The 18,666-nt window shown below is 33.6% G+C and overlaps 1 protein-coding gene across 11 annotated transcripts in view; it reads right to left on the bottom strand.

Moving 5' to 3' along the window:
• LOC105214176 (protein bunched, class 2/F/G isoform) overlaps positions 1–18,666 on the bottom strand; it is a 201,084-nt gene that overhangs the window by 5,021 nt on the left and 177,397 nt on the right. The gene's annotated exons all lie outside the window — the stretch shown is intronic.

The raw sequence follows: 18,666 nt of genomic DNA, 5'->3' as shown, positions 1-18,666 counted from the left end.
AGCGCATAAAATAGGATGCTTACTCAAATTTTATGGTGAGACAAGCATAAAGAATACTACTAGCCTACAACAAATCCATATATTATAAATAATATATTACAAAATAATTACTTTGGCAGCTTATTATAATTTTATCAAGTGCTTTTGTTAGAGCTTTGAGTAGTACAATGGCAACTGAGGCATGTGTAAACGCTGGGCAAGCTTTATTGCGTCAATTAATTTTTTATATGAATATACATATAATATACACCCATTAATACAACAAATAAAACAACAACAAATTGCCTAACTAATGCTGTAATAAAATCAATAATTTACATGCCAACAACTTGGTAGCTAATTGCATGTCACATATTAATTAAGAAAAAAAAAACAATGACAACAATATTTTTAGTTATACATACATACACACACATATCTGTGGCATAGTTATGAATGCACAAATTTGCATTGCAGCAAAAAATAGTGACACACAAAAGCAAAAGAGAAATTATTTCATCTGACGTACTGCAAAATTGCATTAACAAAAACAAGCGAAATGCCTTAATGGCCAGTTACTCGGTGGTCATTCATATACTAGTCCATACAAAGTTCAACTACTCGTGCCATAAATTGGACCGACACGCGTAACTATTAATGTTTAGCACTGTGACAGCAGGGAGTTCACCCCATTCACAACCGCAAGCACAAAAACAAACAGAGCACGTGCTAATAATCATAACGAAATTTCGCAGATCACGCCACGCAAGCGGTGATTCATTTGGTTGTGGCGCGCAATGGTTGCCCACAATCATTTAACGACGGCAAACGAAGACAACACTTGAGTACATACATATAAAAATATATAGAGAAAACACAGGTAACAACACGCCACAAGCGCAAATATTGCTGAGTACTCAATGGAATACGTGGAAATGGTAGCAAATAAAGCATATGCTGTTGTTGTCGAACATATGGCAACACTCATTAAAAATAAGGACACAACACGAAAGCTTAATAATTTCATGTTGTCTTTGTCCAATCAGTTTTATATAGTATTTTCCAAGAAATTCCGTCGGACCACTGGGACACAACAAGCGTAGTGCCATTGTATGTAGGCGTGTAGTTGTTCGAAGGCGGCATGTGCACTGACAGCTGTACTGTCACTTTGCTGTTATTTGCTCAAGTGCCGGTCGCTCAATTATGGGAAAATCGCAGGAGAGAGTCCTTCAGTATTATTCAACGTTAATGGTTGGTATGCAGGCAACTTCTGCAGTAATTACAATTAAGCATATCATTATCTATATAGTAATGTGTTAATCAAAGTGTTCAATTTCTAAAAATATACCTATCGATCTACTTATTCAAAGTGGGTCAATATTGGTGTACATCAATGTTTGGCGGCTCTGAGCGATTGGCCTTGCATACGCTGACAATTTAGCACACCCAAGAAACTAGAAAACTATAAAAAAGAACACAAAAGGTGTTATGTAGTTAACCCAGATTTGTGTTGTGAGATAAGACACATACTAAAATTCAATTTTTACTTTGAAAAGTAAAATTTTTGTACTTAAAATTTTGTCTATGAGTTATTGGTGTGATTTCATATATACTATATATATATAAGAATTATCTATGTGCCTTCAATATGTAGCTATAATTTCACAAACAAATAAGGTACGAGTTAAAAGCGTAAAATTTGTCCTCTGAGTACACTGTCAAAGGTCATTGTGCGCTTAATACCGACGAATTTTCGTGAAGAAAAAAAATATATGTAAGTAAATAAATGTATGCGTTGATACAGCGCTGTGCCTATGTCTGCAATTTACTTAAACAAATAAGATTTAAAAAGGCCAAGTATATAAGTATTTAAAGAAAAAAAATCAAAATAAAAAATTGTATTTTTTGGCTTCAAAGGGAAATGACCAAGCATTGCACAAATTTGTATTTATTTGCAGATTTCAAAAATAATTTTGAAACATTGTCAACACGTGGCGCATATTTACCGCAATTGCTTTCTATTTATTTGTGAAGAAATATTTAATTTATGCAAAGCCATTCACAGCCAGACAAATAAAGATAAATTTGTCGAAAAATGCAAGAAATCACAGAAATGAATATTTCTAAAATTACCGTTATTAAAATTTAATATTTTATTTAGAAAAAAATTTCGAAATTACGCTATTGAAAGTAATTTTTTTTTTGTTACTTTAAAATAAATCAAGCAAATCAGCAATCATATGACAGCTTCTATGTGTTCCACCAAAGGCTCATCTTTTAACGAATAGCTAGCAGTGAACCCGTAAGTGTTGGCTTGCGGCCAAAATTATTAATAACACAATATTCGGCGGGATGTCAGGATTTGAAAATTTTCAAAAAGTTATGTCGCCCAACAGTGTGCAAAAAACTACGCATGAGAAAATACGAAAGCACATAACTAGACCAACAAACAGCAGTTGAAAGCGTGATTAACTCGGCAGATGAAAGGCCGAAAGCACGGAATGTGACTAATTTTGATTTGAAATAGAAAAAACAACAAAAAATATTACCCTGAATATTGTGCAAATAATATATAAAAATCTAGCAATAAAGCTAATGTATTGTAATCAAAACACAAGTGTCTGCAATAAATATAAATTTAAGCCGCTAGAGCTTGATGATAAATGCTCGCAAAAACCCACACAAATTACGGTTGCTTAAATTGTTTTTGGGTTTCTGAAGCATTTCAATTTAGCGCTATCTCAAGAAGTCGTCAAATTTAATTGTTATGCGCAGACAAACAAAATACAAAAATTGCAAAGAAAAGCAAAATAATAATAATTTGATCAAAACAAGAGAAAAAGAGTGGGCTTATATATGATATAAACATTATAATGACGTGGCAAGGCCGTGGCAGCTTTTGGCTGCAAATATTTAATAACAATAATAAAACAGTATTTTTAACGTTGCTTAGACAAACAGCTGAGTATTTTTTTTGCGCACCTAAAAAACATAAATTAGTGTGTTGAAAATTTCGCTCGCCAATATTTATTGGTTATGCTGGAAGCAGGCGCCAGTTAGACGTTGAAAAACTTCATATCTTCCACAAACAAATAAATAAATTAGCACGCGCTAAAAAATGTGCGCAAGAACAGGTTTTGAAAGTGTTAAATATAAGTAACTAATGAATATACAAAATAAAGCAAGTAAAATGGTATTGTTAACTTTTTCTGATTTTTTTTCGTTCGTTAGTTCGTCAAAACATAATAAAGTAATTTAAACATCATTTGTATGCTACAACAGTCGTAAAAAATAAAAACGCGCCAAAGGAAATTACAGACAACAAACAGTGAGAACCGGTTTTGAACCATAAAAAAATTAATGATATACCGAGTCAAAAAATACGCGTTTTATGACAGAAAAGCAGCTTAAATAGCGCAAATTTGCTAGACAGCAAAATATACGAATTTATTTTTGGAAAGAGATTTCAGTTCAAATAAAAAAAAGAAGTATAAATACGAATGTTAAAAAGAAGAAGAAGCAGGAAATAAACAATAATAATAGTAGATAAGCAAATTGTTAAAGAACTTAATTATATATGAAGCTTTGAAGAAGATCAACAAATTTGATAAATGAACTCTGAGATCTGAGGCAATATTTTAAGATAATTCAAAAAAAATTTATAAAATGTGCTTGAAGACAATTTTAGTGCTTTGGATCAACTAATTTTCAACAGCTAATCCATATAGAATAAAGAAGCGCTACTGAGGCTCAAATATTCGCACTTGAGATACTCTATTCCACTTCAGATAAGATATTTAAGAAAAATTGCAAACGTCAAACGCCAAGTCTAGACAACATCATTAAATTTGCATTTTAAACTATTAGAGAGGCACGCATTTTATATTTTAAATATTTCGCATGCAGACAGGGGTGTGACCGCACACAATAAATGCATATAGAAGCACCACAGGTAAAATCATAGAAAATTGCTAGGCTTACAGCAAAATACGAGCAGGTCAATGCAGTACCTCTCAAACTGCCCATCAACACTTAAATGTAATATGACCTTCGCTTAAATTGTTATTACTAGCAAATCTAACGTAATTTGCAGTTTTAATTTCACTTGTCGCCGCTGCAGATTATCGTCATGGGCGTCAATTGTCTGAAAATGAGGACATGCGTATTTAAAATACAAGTGTTGCCATTGCACAAATGCAACAACTGATTGATTTTATTTCTGATTTTTGCAATACACAAACAGCGCACGCTATATATGGCGATTTGTTGGCTGTATTACAAGCTGGCGCATTTGTGTAATGATTACTTTTGCGGCGCGTTGCGTCGGTCAGCACACAACAATACTCGGTGACAATAAGCTGGCGCGCGCCTAATAAAATTACTAAGTATATAGAAATAGCATAGTCTTATACTTGGCTATTGTGTATGCAACACAGCAAGTGGAGGGCAATTTGACATAAGCGCCGCGCCACTATTGATGTCACAGTCATTATACAAATCTACTTAAAATGTGTTTTCGTGTTTTCTAGCAAAAAAATACGCTTGAAGGCATGCTATATAAGTTTTTTCTTTTTGCTTTTTGAAGGCAAGCTATATAACCTATTACCACACTTTGGCGTACGCTAGTGGCTGTTTTTGCTACTTTTGTTGTTATTTTTTACCTTTTCAGCATCTTTGCATTTAATATTTATGCGAAAATGCTATTGAAATGCAAATGAAATTCTCTCAACAGCAAGACATTGCCTTGCATGCATACCAAAGCTAAGTTTCTTTTTTAAATGCAAATATATTGGAATACCAAGTGAGAATTTTTTTAAGTATTTTAAGCGCTGGGGAAAAAAATTATAAAATAACTTTCAAATTAGTTTGCTGACTTTTGCGCATTGCTCATTAGCCTTTGACAAAAGGAAAATTGTACGATTTCCGTTTATAACACATGCAAAGCACATTACACCACGAGTGACTCAGTTATTGAGCGATCGTGTGAGTGTGGCTATACAATCGATGCGATTACGCCCAAGTGAAGCTTAAAGCTGAAGAAAGTGTTTAAGCTGTTCTTAAAAATTTTAATTTTTTTTTTTAATTTAAATTTTTTCAAATTTTCATTTAAAAATATTTGAAATTATAGTACTGTGTTGGAACTAAAATTTCATAATTAAGCACAAAATCTGATCTTTCTACCAGAACTCTTTTTTCATTTTAATAATATTGACTTTTTAATTTTTTTTTTAACTTTTCTCTTTGTTTGTTTGTAGGAGAATTCGCTATATAAACCCCCATTTAATTTAATTTTCACAAAAAACTTTCTACTCTATCAATTGCGTCACAATAGAAAAAAAATCACACTAAATTTTCCTTACTTTCTGCCTACATACTCGTACATGTAGAGAAACACTTACTTTTGCATTGGGCACCATCACATAGCAGGGACTGTCTTGCCCCTTCTGCCAAATTTCGTATAGCCAATTTTCAGGTTGACGCATTGCCATTGTGCCCATCATTTTCTCGTAGTCTCGCGTGTTGCTGATTCAATTAGCACAAGTTTAGGCTTCAGAAATTGGTGTGTGTGTGTGTGTCTCTCTTTTTTTTATTTCAGTAGTGTACGCGTCACACTATTCAACACTTTTTTATTGTATTTTCTATTTTTTATAATTGATTTGGTTGTGTGTGATATGTGTGTTGGTCGCCTTTTAATGAGCGATAGTAGTTCACAATTTTGAAATTATATAACAATTTCACTGGTTTAAAATTTTCTTGCTTACGGCAACGTAAGAAATTACACGTTATATTTCACGTAAAAAAAACTTTTTTATTTTATATCACGTTAGTTACGGCAATATGTACTTTGCTGTAAAATTCTGCTTTGTATTAAATTCGATTTAATAATCTCTTGTGTATTTTGTGCTTAATTCGCTGCTTTTTGCTTGTTGAATTTTTAATTTTACTTGCAAAAAGGCACACAGTCTCTTTAAAAAATTAGCTTCTTTCAATTTCTTTGTGTTTGTAATGAATTTGCTTTATTTCTTTGTTGAATTTCTTGAATATACAGTTTTCAATTTCTTCTTCTTTTCTTTAAGAATTGTTTTTAAGCGCGTTGTTGATTTTACAAAAGTTCAGCAATAACTGAATTTCAATTCAATGTTCAATAAATTGTAGCTCTCTCTCTGCACGCCAATCGGCTGTCTGGGCAAGCAGTATTTTTCAATGCACGAACTTGACTTCGTGTGTGTAGATAACGTGTAGAAAATCGCACGATTGCCGGAGCTTTTGTGTAGCTTTTGTATGTGTATTAAGCTTTTTTGAGTAGAAAATATTTTCACTTGAGTCTTTTGCATAAAACCACTCTTGGAAATTTGTGCAAAATGTATAACAATGAGCTTAAAACTGTACTTGGATGACACTTTTAGATGTAATTTACAGTGCGAATTCAGAATTAATATAATTCTCAAATTGTTTAAAACTTATGTTTTAATTGCTATTTGACTTTTTAAAAATTTCACTTTTTTTATTTTTTATTTCACTTTTTGTTGTTGCAGTATCTTTGACTGACTGACTTTTGAAAGTTGTTTTTGCTAACAAGTTTGTATGGCGACTGAACGTCTGCCGGCAAATGTCGACACCTTTATAACGAATGGCAAACAATCGAGTGCCGACTCAAAAGGCAACTCATTCACTCACTCATGCTCTATTGCTCTGGCTGGATATTGGCTGGCACGCAGCTGCTGCGCATGTTTGCCGCAGTAATTTGAGCATCGCATTTGGCTCGAATTTCTATTGTCACCGCAACATGTGAGCAGCGAGTGCTACAATTCGCCACGAATTGGTAGGTAAACCAACAGCTACAGATACTTTTTCTGTATCTACGGCGTATACAGCTGTGTGGCAGTGTGCAGATAATGCAGGCATTTCTGTATCTACAACGCCACCGAGCGCATTGGTGTTGGTGCGAGAGCGCGCAATTCGCACTCAAATTATTGACAGTTAAAGCGAAATTGAGTGCAATCCGTTGGAAAGTGACTCAAATTGGTGTTGAGTAGGGTTGAATGCGCATGTATACATACAGAATGGAATAAGTAAAAAGTATTTGCAAATATTTGTTGATTTACAAAATGCTTGATTAACTTTATATTTTGTTTGACACTTTCTGGGTATTTATTTATTTTGATTGCTTTACATATACACAAGTATTAAAAAAAAAGTATGAAAAATAAAAAAACTAACTTCTCTGCAATTAAGCATATCGCAATAATCAATACAAATAAGTAATTGTTTGAGAAATCAGGAAGCTAGGGAGTGAATTGCGCGATAACACAGCAAAATGCTGGCAAATAATTTGCGAAGGCCATTACGATAAGGCCAAACTACACTGCTGCACAGATATACATACAAATCTATAAAACTAAAGTAATTACGGGATTTTAAAAGCTCAAGGCTTTGGCTGATTGTGTGGTTTTTCTTTCATGGCGCAGTAATAACCAGTAAATAACACAGGTGGGGGGTAAGTGTGAACATTTTCGCAGTAAAATTATCACATACAATAATATATAATAATATAATTAAATAATAATACACATTACAGCTGAAATCTTAGCAAATACGGCTAAATTTGAAAATCTCGAGCTAAATTTTTTTTGGTAAATATTTAACGTCTGCTAATATACTTACGAGTTTATAGTTTTAAGTATACAGAAATTTAGTTAATAATACGTTATAAACGAATGCAATAAAAAAACAAATATAAGCTAAGCGATCATAAATCACTGTTATGACAAAAACATACAGCTACACTCGTATACGAAGTTATAAAGTTGCTGCCAGCCACAAGCGTTTGTATGTATGTATAGCAAATTGCACGAAAACCTGACTAAATGCTATGCACACATGCATATTATCACATTAGCACTTGGTAGGAACCGATTGCGAAATAACCATGGCGTCATAAGTGGCGAGATGAAATGATGACGCGATTTTAAAAAATGTTGAAACCAATTTTAAACCCACATTGATGAGGTAATCGAACGTTTGCGAAACAGGAATGCGTGTAAAGTGTGAAAAATTGAAAAAAAAATAAATATTTTACGAATTCTACATAATTATTGAAATGAATCAGTCGTGAACCTTTTGGTTGTACACAGGTATTGCAACATACATACATAAATATATATGTAAATATAAATGTAAAATATTTATGCCCCCACACCATTATTTCCTTACTGCGACGCAAATAAATAACTTTTTGGCGTTAACGCGGTTGGCATGCCACATTTTCCGTTGGTGGTTGTGGCATTTAGTCTGCTGCATGCAACATGCGATTTTTTGGCTTTTACGCATTACTAATTTTCAAGTTCAAAGCTTTATTTGGTAGAAAAAAAGAAAAAAAAAAAGTGTTTTCGGGTCAAAAACTTCGTTCATGCCATGAAAATAGTCGCACATTGAACTAAGAATAGTTTACTGAAGTCATCGTTACAATGAGTCATAGGCACGCATATTGTCATTTCGCACTCACCTTTAGAATATTGGTAAGGGTAGGTTCTATATGCTATGTTATTTTTCGCGAATCACTGGCAAATACTCATATGCTGTAGAAAGTGGTGTGATTTTGGTGGAATGATGAGCAGAAAAAAATGTACAAATTATATTTTTATATCTCTAGATATATAAAATGACGAATTGAAGGTTATATTTAGAAGCGTTATCATCTAATTAAATTGAAATTAAATTGCTTTGCAAATTTGATGAGTTATATAAAATTAATTTAATTATTATCTAATCAATATTTGTAAAAAAAAAAATTGGAAAAATTTGGGATTAACCGCTTGAGAGTAGTTTAAAATATTTTTAAGAAAAACTTCAAAGGTGAAAATGGAAAAATATATTTTAGCTCACATATACATGTAGAAATCAAGGTCACGTACAAAATGTATACCTAATGAGCAAACATAACCCAAATTATTCTCAATAGCTACAACATATTGACATATAAATATATAAATTAAGCATTGTTAGAAAAATATTTATATTTGCTTTTCGCAAGTTTTGTCAAAATAATGCACAAAATCAACAAAAAAGTAATCATACAATAAATAAACAAATAGAAACCAAATATCCTTGACAAATAAACAAACAAATAAGAACAACAATAACTGCAGCGCAATTTGCAAAATGTGTTCAACTGCATAACCTTCTAAACAAATTCTTTGTCGATATACAAAACGACACACCCCTTTCCATCTCCTCTCTCATCGGTGCCGTTGTGTTTTGAATGTCATGAGATCTTCACACTTCTGCTGCCATTCAAAGAAAACATTACAAACATATGTGAATATATGCACTTGCAGTTCAATGCAATCCAGCAAAATACTGCGAGCAGTCTGGTCGGTGCATCAATCGCAACGCAAGGCAGAGAACACAGACACACACACACGCCTACAAACAAGCGCGCCGTTAAAATCAGTATGCACAATGCGTAAATACGAAATAATGGGCATAATTACTATGAAAAATATGATACAATGAAGGAAGAAAAACATCCGCATTACACACGCACACATACATACTCGTACATATGTTTGTTTGTTTGTAGGTATGTAGATGTGCAAACAAATGCATGAAGGCAAAGCAAACAAACACGACGCATAGACAACACGACCGTCCAAAGGCCGACCCTCTCTTAACGCGATAAACATAGCGTAGCAGGCAGGCAAGGCAGCAAGCAGACAGACAGACAGAAAACAAATCAATCATCAATGAGCAAACTTAAAAGTCGACTTAAATGTTTATAAAAGCAACACTGCGTAAAGTGAATAAAAACACTTTTAAATGACAACTGAATTTCGTGCATATTCACATGAGTCTCCATATTTATATGCGAATATGCTGCAATGCAGCAGTAGTAGAACAGAAAATTATACCACATACCTTGCATGCAATATTAATTTCGATTATTAAATGTAATTGATAATGTTTAGAAAAAATGATGACTGATTTCAACAATGAGCGCGTGGCAAATGCGGAAGGGATTGTCTAGTACTAAGTTCAAAAAACACTCTTCAAATATGCTAGGAAGTTCTTCAAACACCTTTCAAAAAAATGCAATAATTCGCAAATAGGTTAGGCTAAAGGACGTATCGATGTGCCACAGAAGTTCTCACTTGGACTGCTATAGACGCCAGTTCTATGTGATGCCGCAAACTCCTCAAAACTGATATCCAAGACTCTCAAGTAATGATAAAGCGCTTTGCGCCTTTTACGAATTTATTGAGGCATCTGGCATCGTATGTGGGACAGTTCAACTGTTTCTTCGAAGTTCACCTTACGAAGATGTTTCAGCCGCAGACTTAGCGAAAGCTGGACAATGAAGGAGAAAGTGTTTCGTTGTCTCAATCTTCTCGAGCCGAAACTTGCTGAGAACAAATAGCTCAGTAGATCTCCTGCGATCTTAGATACTGGTCGTTAACGGTGCCTTTACGCGTTTCGAGACCGCTATGGCCTGAAATCCAAACGAATCTGATACTCAAATAAATAATAATACCTTGACCAGTTTCGAACACAGTCCGCGATCACATGGTCAGGATTGCCGCGCCCCAACCGCGCTACACCAAACTAATACTGTAAAACTGTAAAACAGTATTAGTTTGACTACGGTTTCGAAAAACCAGGCCACAACCTTTGGGAAGAGACCCAATCTATTTTTATCAATATCTCTACTCAATTGCTCCTCTAGCAGATAGGCAAAACCCTCTGTGTTGCAGAAATAAAAAAGTCGATAAACCACTCTTGTATTTAAGTGGGTTGCGTGAGTAGTAGAACGTCTCGATGGTTTCGAATGAAATCCGACACAGAATCAAAAATAACAACAAAATGTATCCTTAGGTATACCGGTTAGCCGTCTCTCAACTGAATATAACAAGTGTTCATATGAATCATGTGACATGAGATCTGCTGTAACCTCTGTGGCCACAAGGCATAACAACGAACCATTTAGAAGACGGATAAGATGAGTATTGTCAAGAAATAGTATTATATAAAAGCAATTCTTTTATTGGTTCTTCGTGAGGCATGAGGTTCGAATCTGTTAACTTTTGTGGCCAAAAGAAATCACAATAAATAATTTAGAAGACAGATGATGACAGCAAGTTTTTGATAAGAATTTATCCAAAATTAACAACTCATCATCTAGTCAACTTATTACTATTCAAAGAAGTTTATGTTTCCCGTTAAGGAAAGTCAAGTTTACTACAATAAACAGTCAGGAATTGCAGCTGACCTTGACTGCTGCTGTTCATCTCACAGTAACCGCCTCCATAGCGGGAAGAGCCGCTTATATTTGACACCAACAACTTGATTTGTGCAGTAAAATTCTAATATTCAGATATACTATGTGCATATTCACAATTCAATAGCAATAAATACGCGATTTTGCATTATTATTTGCACGCCAGGAGACAATTTGATAAGCAAATTGACAGTCATCAACAATTGACTAATACTGTGGTGTGCAAAAGTCACTTATATGTAGCATAGTCATAACCCATACATACAGTTTTATGACAGAATACTGCTGTGAGTAGTGCATACTAGAAATGACAAGTGCCAACGCTTATTGATTGAAATGCAAAATCATGTATTTGTTGTAAGAACATAAATTAACGAAGCGAGTCAAATAAAGAAATTCATAAGGCGTGTTTACGAATAAAATGAGCATTGGAAAATTACAAAAAATATAAAATTGATTTGAATTAATTAATACATTTTTTTTATACAATTATCAGCACCCCCAAGTAATGTTACAACAACAAATACAAACGTTCGTTTAATACAACGCTAAATATTACGAATATTTTCTGCTACAAACACACGCAAACATTAATATACATATGTATGTGTGTGCGCTTGCAAATGAGCAGATGAAATGCCGGAATAGTATCAAAACAAAACAATAAAAAAGGCTACAGCAACAAAACAAAATAAAACATAAGGAAAACAGCATCAAAAGCCAAGGCGAGAAGGCATGTAAGTGAGGGGTGTGCCAGTGAAATTGCAAGGCAATAGGGCGAGCACAGGCAAAGGAATGGAAAATTACAGCGCATTTTCAAACACCACCAAAGCAGCGATATTCGGAGACTCAGCGGTGTAGCGGTGGAGAGAGTGCCGCCAAGGGAGCGTCAAGTGGTGGTGGTGGTGCGCGCAGGAAAATGGGTTTGAGTGAAACGACTTGAACTCTGTCTGCTAGCTATGAAATGTATAGATATTTTCATGCAGACGCCACATGTTCTGTTGCTGTTTCGGTTTGTGTTTCTGTTTCTGTTCTATTGCGCGATAGCCGGCAAACGAATACGCATACACAGATACAATAAATATACAAATATTGCTAAAATGTTACATATTTACATAGCAATGTATTACATATTTACATACATACATACATGTATGTAGCGATGTCTGTTTGCATGTTTGTTATTTAGCAGCGTGTTGGATCAAAGGCTCGTCAGTGTTTAACTTCCCTATCTTTATCAGCATGTTGTAAGTGTCGCTAAAAAGATTGCTCGCTGCGTATATACATATGTATGCATGTATATGACTTTAAGTAGGTAATAAATTACATTTGTATATACGCATATGTCTGTATGTATGCATGACGGCGGCCTCCCACAGTAAATGCACAACGCAAAGCAAGCAAATACTGATGCGGATATGAATATACAATAAATGACGATACAAACATAGAGAAACATACAAACAAATATGCATAATTGTACTATTGAAACGAAACATTGTTGCGGCATTTAAGGGAACCAAAACAACAATAACAGCAAAAAAGCCAATATTGTTTGTAAACAAAGTCTTAAAAGCGCTTAAGAGTCTCTGCTGCGGCAGAAAAAAGTCAAGAAAACTTGAAAAAAAAACTTTGGCAGAACCAAAACAAATAGAAAAATGCCGAAAAAACTTCAGCAGCCAAAGAAAGCTTAGACCGGCAGCCTGTTGAATATGCGTATGGAAAATTTTCTATATTTCCTACAAATAAAAGGAAAAAACAACAAACAGTCTTCAAACTTCAAGTTGGCACAGCTGATAGTCAACGGCATTGAAATTGTACGAAGTTGTTCGATTACTTTGGCATATTAAATAGGCCCAGCGACCGATGAGCTCAATGAATAGTAGGCCATCAAAACAGCTATTACTTGAGCGTTGGCCAGTGGAAAATTACAAGTGGTCGCTACCAACTGGACGCCTTAACGAAGTGGGTGATGTTGTTGTTGATAGCACAGCACAACAATACCAGCGTTATTTAATAATAGCCATGGCGTATGCTCATTTTTGTTTACCAGCTGATCTGGAGTGACTGACTGACTTGACTGCCTCGACTATCTTGGTTTGCATGGCTAGCAAATAGGCAAACACTTTTATTGCCAGCATGAATTATTTGTTTGTTTGCTAAGTGTAAGCATTAGAAATGTTCGCAAAACATACGCATTTACACATATACTCAATGTGCATAGAGATGAAGTGGCAACCCAGTAAGAGATCGAAGTGTGTCATAAAAAATAGAAAAATTTGAAAATTTTAATATTGAATTTAAATTTCATTGAAATCAATATACAAAATTCTGTTATAAGCATTGATTTGATTGACAGAGATATAAATATATATAGTTGTTAAGTGCTTTAAGCTTATAGGCGTATATCAGTTGAAGAAAATGTGAGTTCTTACTAGAGCAGCAACAATTAGCTCAATATCCAATCATAAAGTAGTTAAAGTCAACATATAATACAGCTGCTTATTTAATTGCCTACCACTGTGCGCTTTTCTTTTATTTTTCTTATGAAATGTTAAAAACTTTCCACCTTACGTCAAATAGTTTATACAACTATTGTACAACACATGGGTAGAGATTCATTGAGAAAAAAACAAAATTTCTTCACTTAATGAAATTTCTTGACATTACACAATGTTTAGTTTAGATTTATGACTTTGTTTTTGTTGAACTTTAAAATTACATTCGATTTGTGTTAATTCGCGAATTTACGTAAATCGATGCATAATATTGGCCAATGTTTATTTGTATTATATAAACTTACATTTGCTCTGATTGAGTTAGGTGAACACACATCTGTTTTCGGCAACATAAACAAATTAAGTCATTAATTTAATGCCGCTATTTTGCGAGCAGTCTCAAATCTCTGATAGAGACTCATCAGCGGTGAAATCTATTTGGTGACTTTTTGGTATTCTAGTGAGTTTGTCTCATCTCAAATTGAGCAATATCTCTAATTATATCCTGAACAGGGTATATTAAGTTTGTCACGAAGTTTGTAACACCCAGAAGGAAGCGTCGGAGGCCCCATAAGGTATATATATAAATGATCAGTATATTGAACTGAGTCGATTTAGCCATGTCCGTCTGTCTGTATATATACGAATGAGTCCTTCAGTTTTTAAGATATCGTTTTGAAATTTTGCAGATGTTATTTTCTCTTCAAGAAGCTGCTCATTTGCCGGAACTGCCGATATCGGACCACTATATATATAGCTGCCATACAAACTGAACGATCGGAATCAAGGGCTTGTATGGAAAACTTCCGCATTTTACTACATATCTTCACGAAATTTGGTGTGAGTTATTGTTCATAGAAATAATTTAATCTCTGAAAAAATTGTTCAGATCGGTTCACTATAGCATATAGCTGCCATACAAACTGAACGATCGGAATCAAGGGCTTTTATGGAAAATGTTTGCATTTGACGTGGTATCTTCACGAAATTTGACATGGATTACTGCTTAAGGTAATAATAGCTGCCATCGATTGGTCACTTCTCTGCTCGCTATCTTTGGGCGCTGCTCGCCTGTCAAAAATTTTACATGTGAAAGCAACAACAAAGTTATCTAGTTGAATTCGTGCAGGAGAGTATGCGGATACCTCATTAAAAATTCTTTCGCCGCTTGCTGAGTGCTACCAAGTTTTGTTTTACACATTTTAGAACCATTTAACTATTGTAAACGGCTCAAAGGACAAATTACTGTCAAAATAATAAAAATTGTTATACACAAATTTTAAATTGAAATTGGCAGGCGAAGACAAATCGTAAGTATTTTTGTATTGAATTTATTGAATACAAAATTTTAATTAAAATTAAATTTGTTGTAGAAAACGTAAGACATTGACGGTGATAGAAGAGTTCAGTGCGACCAAGTATAGACAATTCGAGTTAGCCAATCGATGACAGCTAATATAATCTCCGATGAGATTGTTCAGATCAGTTAACTATATAACCTTAATGTTTCTAGCAAACAACCCGGCTAAAAAGATTTGGTAAAATGTTTTCTTTTTTTACTTACTTTTTCTTACGTCTTTAGATTTGCTTAAACACATAGTTACTAAAAGGAATGCACCTGTGAAGGGTATATTAGCTTCGGTACAGCCGAAGTTAACGTTTTTTCTTGTTTGTAATTTGCTTTAAACCATGCAAAATACCGGCATAAAATACTAAATACTTATCTGCGATATTAATATGAAAAAAAAAAACATATAATTTCACTGCTGGGAGTATTTTTCATTGAAAAACAATCTCTGCTATGAAATACTGAAATCTTGAAAATATCTAATTGATTCGCAAGAAAATTTCAGATAAAGCCACTAAAAGCGGCTAAAATCAAATATACATAAATGCACGTGTACTCAGACGCCACCAAAAAATAGTCGAAGGTATTAAGTAGCAGGCGCCACTAAAACGCTAAACAATTTTAACAATTTTTCAGAGCTAGACATTGGCAAAAGGCAATTATCACGCTTTGCATGTGTGATAAAAAGCAAACAAAAATTTGAACACTTTCAGCCACAAAAGGCTAAAAAGGTAAAAAGCGTGCAGACGGTGATTGATTTACGAGTTTTTGGGGTGGCGTATTTTGGCAAAAGAGTTGTGAAGCAAAATAAACCAAAATAACCAAAATAAAATTTATAAAAAATTTGCCTTACATATATGTACGTAAGTATGTATATAGTATAAACAAATTACCGTTACTAACAAATATAATTACTGTCGCTACGTAACTACATTATACTGAATACACGTGTTGGCAAAATGATAATGACAATTAATCGAAAAATATGTGTACTTTGCGGCTAGAAAATCGTGTGTTTGCGGTTCGTTCTATACTTGTTTGTTTTTTTTTTTTTTTAATTGAGGCTACGAAATGGGTTATACGAAACCAATTGTGTGGGCGAAAACGAAGATTAATGAATTAATAATTGCAATACAAGTGTCAGACATGTAAGATACATCTATGTACATGTATTTGTTCATTAAAACAATTGCGGATTAGTTGAAAAGTAATTGTGCTTTAGCACAAAAATTAAAAAAAAAATTTATTATTTCAGCGATTTTATAAAAAATATATTGCTTTCAATAAACTACAGATCTGAAAAAAGTGAGCTTTTTTGAGCTTTCATTGATGAAAGCTCTTTGAACTTTGGTAAAAGCTATTTGGTTTATTTTTGGATACAACATAAAAATAATTGTGTTTTGCTTCGGAGCTTACGGTGCTGTTTTAATGAGCTTTTGAAACTTTATAAGCTTCAAAAAGTGCCAAAATGTGGTTTATTTTCATATAGGAGCGACTAATATTATAAAATGTATAAGAAGGTAGTATAGGGTTTTTGAAACCGGACAATAAATTCGTTGCGAGAAATCATTAACTGATATTGGAAAACTTTTTTTTTATAAATTACAAAATTTCCTAAAATCTGCTTTTCTGTCTGAAACCCACGCCACCTGACCTAAAATATTGTTTGCGAATTCCTTAGTATATGTGAAGGTGTTAAAAGAAATGATTTCGAATGAAAACTTGAAAACTTCGATATCTGACAATAAACGTGAAAGTAAAACAGCCTATTGACAGTTGCGCTGCAGCTACAACAACACTGCTTGTCATTCACTCGCAGATTCAGTGAACACAAATGAATATGCATTTGCCCCAAAAAAAGCGAGCAAGTAAGCTAAAGTTAGCAACAAATATCTACAATTCGCTGTAGAGTTATGAACAAAATCGAATAAAAACAACAACAACGATGTGTGTGTAATTTTCAAATGCTGTCAAACTGGCTGTCAGCTGTCATATTTAACCGAAATATTCAACGCCAACAAACCAAAAATAACTTTGGAGGTAAGTTTTTTGTGACTTTTTGCAGGCATACTCGTGAATATGTATGTAATATTTTGAAAGTGTGATGATGTGCGTTGCTGTTATACAATCACCTAACATACTATAAGGGGTCAAAACAATTTTTGTTTTTACTGAAGTTGACGTCTATACAAATGCGTCTGCGTGCGGCTATACCACGCCCACCAGCCTAGCCTTCAAATGCATAATTTCAAATTGATTGACAGATTGTATACTCGCATGTAAATAGCTATGTATGTGTGTTTATATGAAAGTTCGTCGCAAACATTCGGTGACCTTAACCCAAAAATTTTGCATAAAATATAGCAGAATTTGTCAACAGCATTCACAGTTGTATGAAAATCTTGATTTCATATTAAACAAAACTTTTGTACGAAAATTAATAAATTTTGTGTTTAGAACATTGCACGAGATTTTACGGTGATAAACTGTTACAAGGACATATGTTTGGAGGCAAATAAGTGAAGGTAACATCAAAATACATAAAAAATTATAAGCAAATAGATGCTTGCAAAAAATCACGAAGCAAGTGTCAAAATTAAAAATCATAGAACAGCTGGTTTCTAGGTTAGACGCGTGAAAAAAATCATAATTTTTATATAAAGAAAAGTTTTTACTGTCAGCGTGAAATTATATAACAAAATGGTACTAAAGCAGAGATCTTCCCGATATATTTTAGATATCAATTAATATCAAATAATCCAATAGAATACCACCCACCAAAAATTCAAATCGAAAACATGTTTGCTACTAATGTTTCGATACTAAATAATCAAAAGTTGGTTAAAATTCAAACCAATAATTATTTAAAGAATTCCATGTCAGAATTCGCAACATGTGCTCTGTGGCATGTGCTAATATGGCAAGACGTTATGCTACGCGTCTGCGGACACTGGCTGACTATGAACGAATAATTTTAAATATAGCACAACCACCAACAATGTCACACGCCAACGTAAAAATGCTGCGCGTTCAAAATAGACAAGACAAACGTATTGAAGAGAAAATAATTTAATGCGTAATAGAAAAATAAAAATTATAGAAATAAAGTATAAGAATCTCACAAATAAATACGTACGAGTATGTGCAACAAAACTGTTTCGCGGTTCAACGAAAAGATTTTCGATCAAAAGAGCGCTAAGATTAGCTAATAATTTATGGAGAATTTATGAAATTTATTGCGACAAATTGTAATAAAGATTTATTTAAGAAATTTGTTTTTTTTTTCATGTTTTCTCAACCACAAAGTATCTTGTTTTTGCAGGCACAATGTAATAATATTTTTATGAATATTTACTAATAATATATGCAATAAACAACAATATTTGCTGCTTACATATAAATATTTATATGTAAAAGTTTGTCTTCCTGTAGTTTATTGCCTTAGTGTCGGCGCGTATAAAACATTTAGTATTCATTAGCGAGCATTTGAAATTGCTGCAAAAACACTTGCAAATTGTTATACGAATGCTTTTTATTACATTTAGTTTGACGCACGCAAGTGTAGT

Source organism: Zeugodacus cucurbitae, chromosome 3 (genome assembly GCF_028554725.1).
Source record: "Zeugodacus cucurbitae isolate PBARC_wt_2022May chromosome 3, idZeuCucr1.2, whole genome shotgun sequence".
Classification (NCBI taxonomy): domain Eukaryota; kingdom Metazoa; phylum Arthropoda; class Insecta; order Diptera; family Tephritidae; genus Zeugodacus; species Zeugodacus cucurbitae.
Note: the sequence above shows the minus strand (reverse complement) of the source record. Positions and strands in the feature narration are given on the sequence as shown.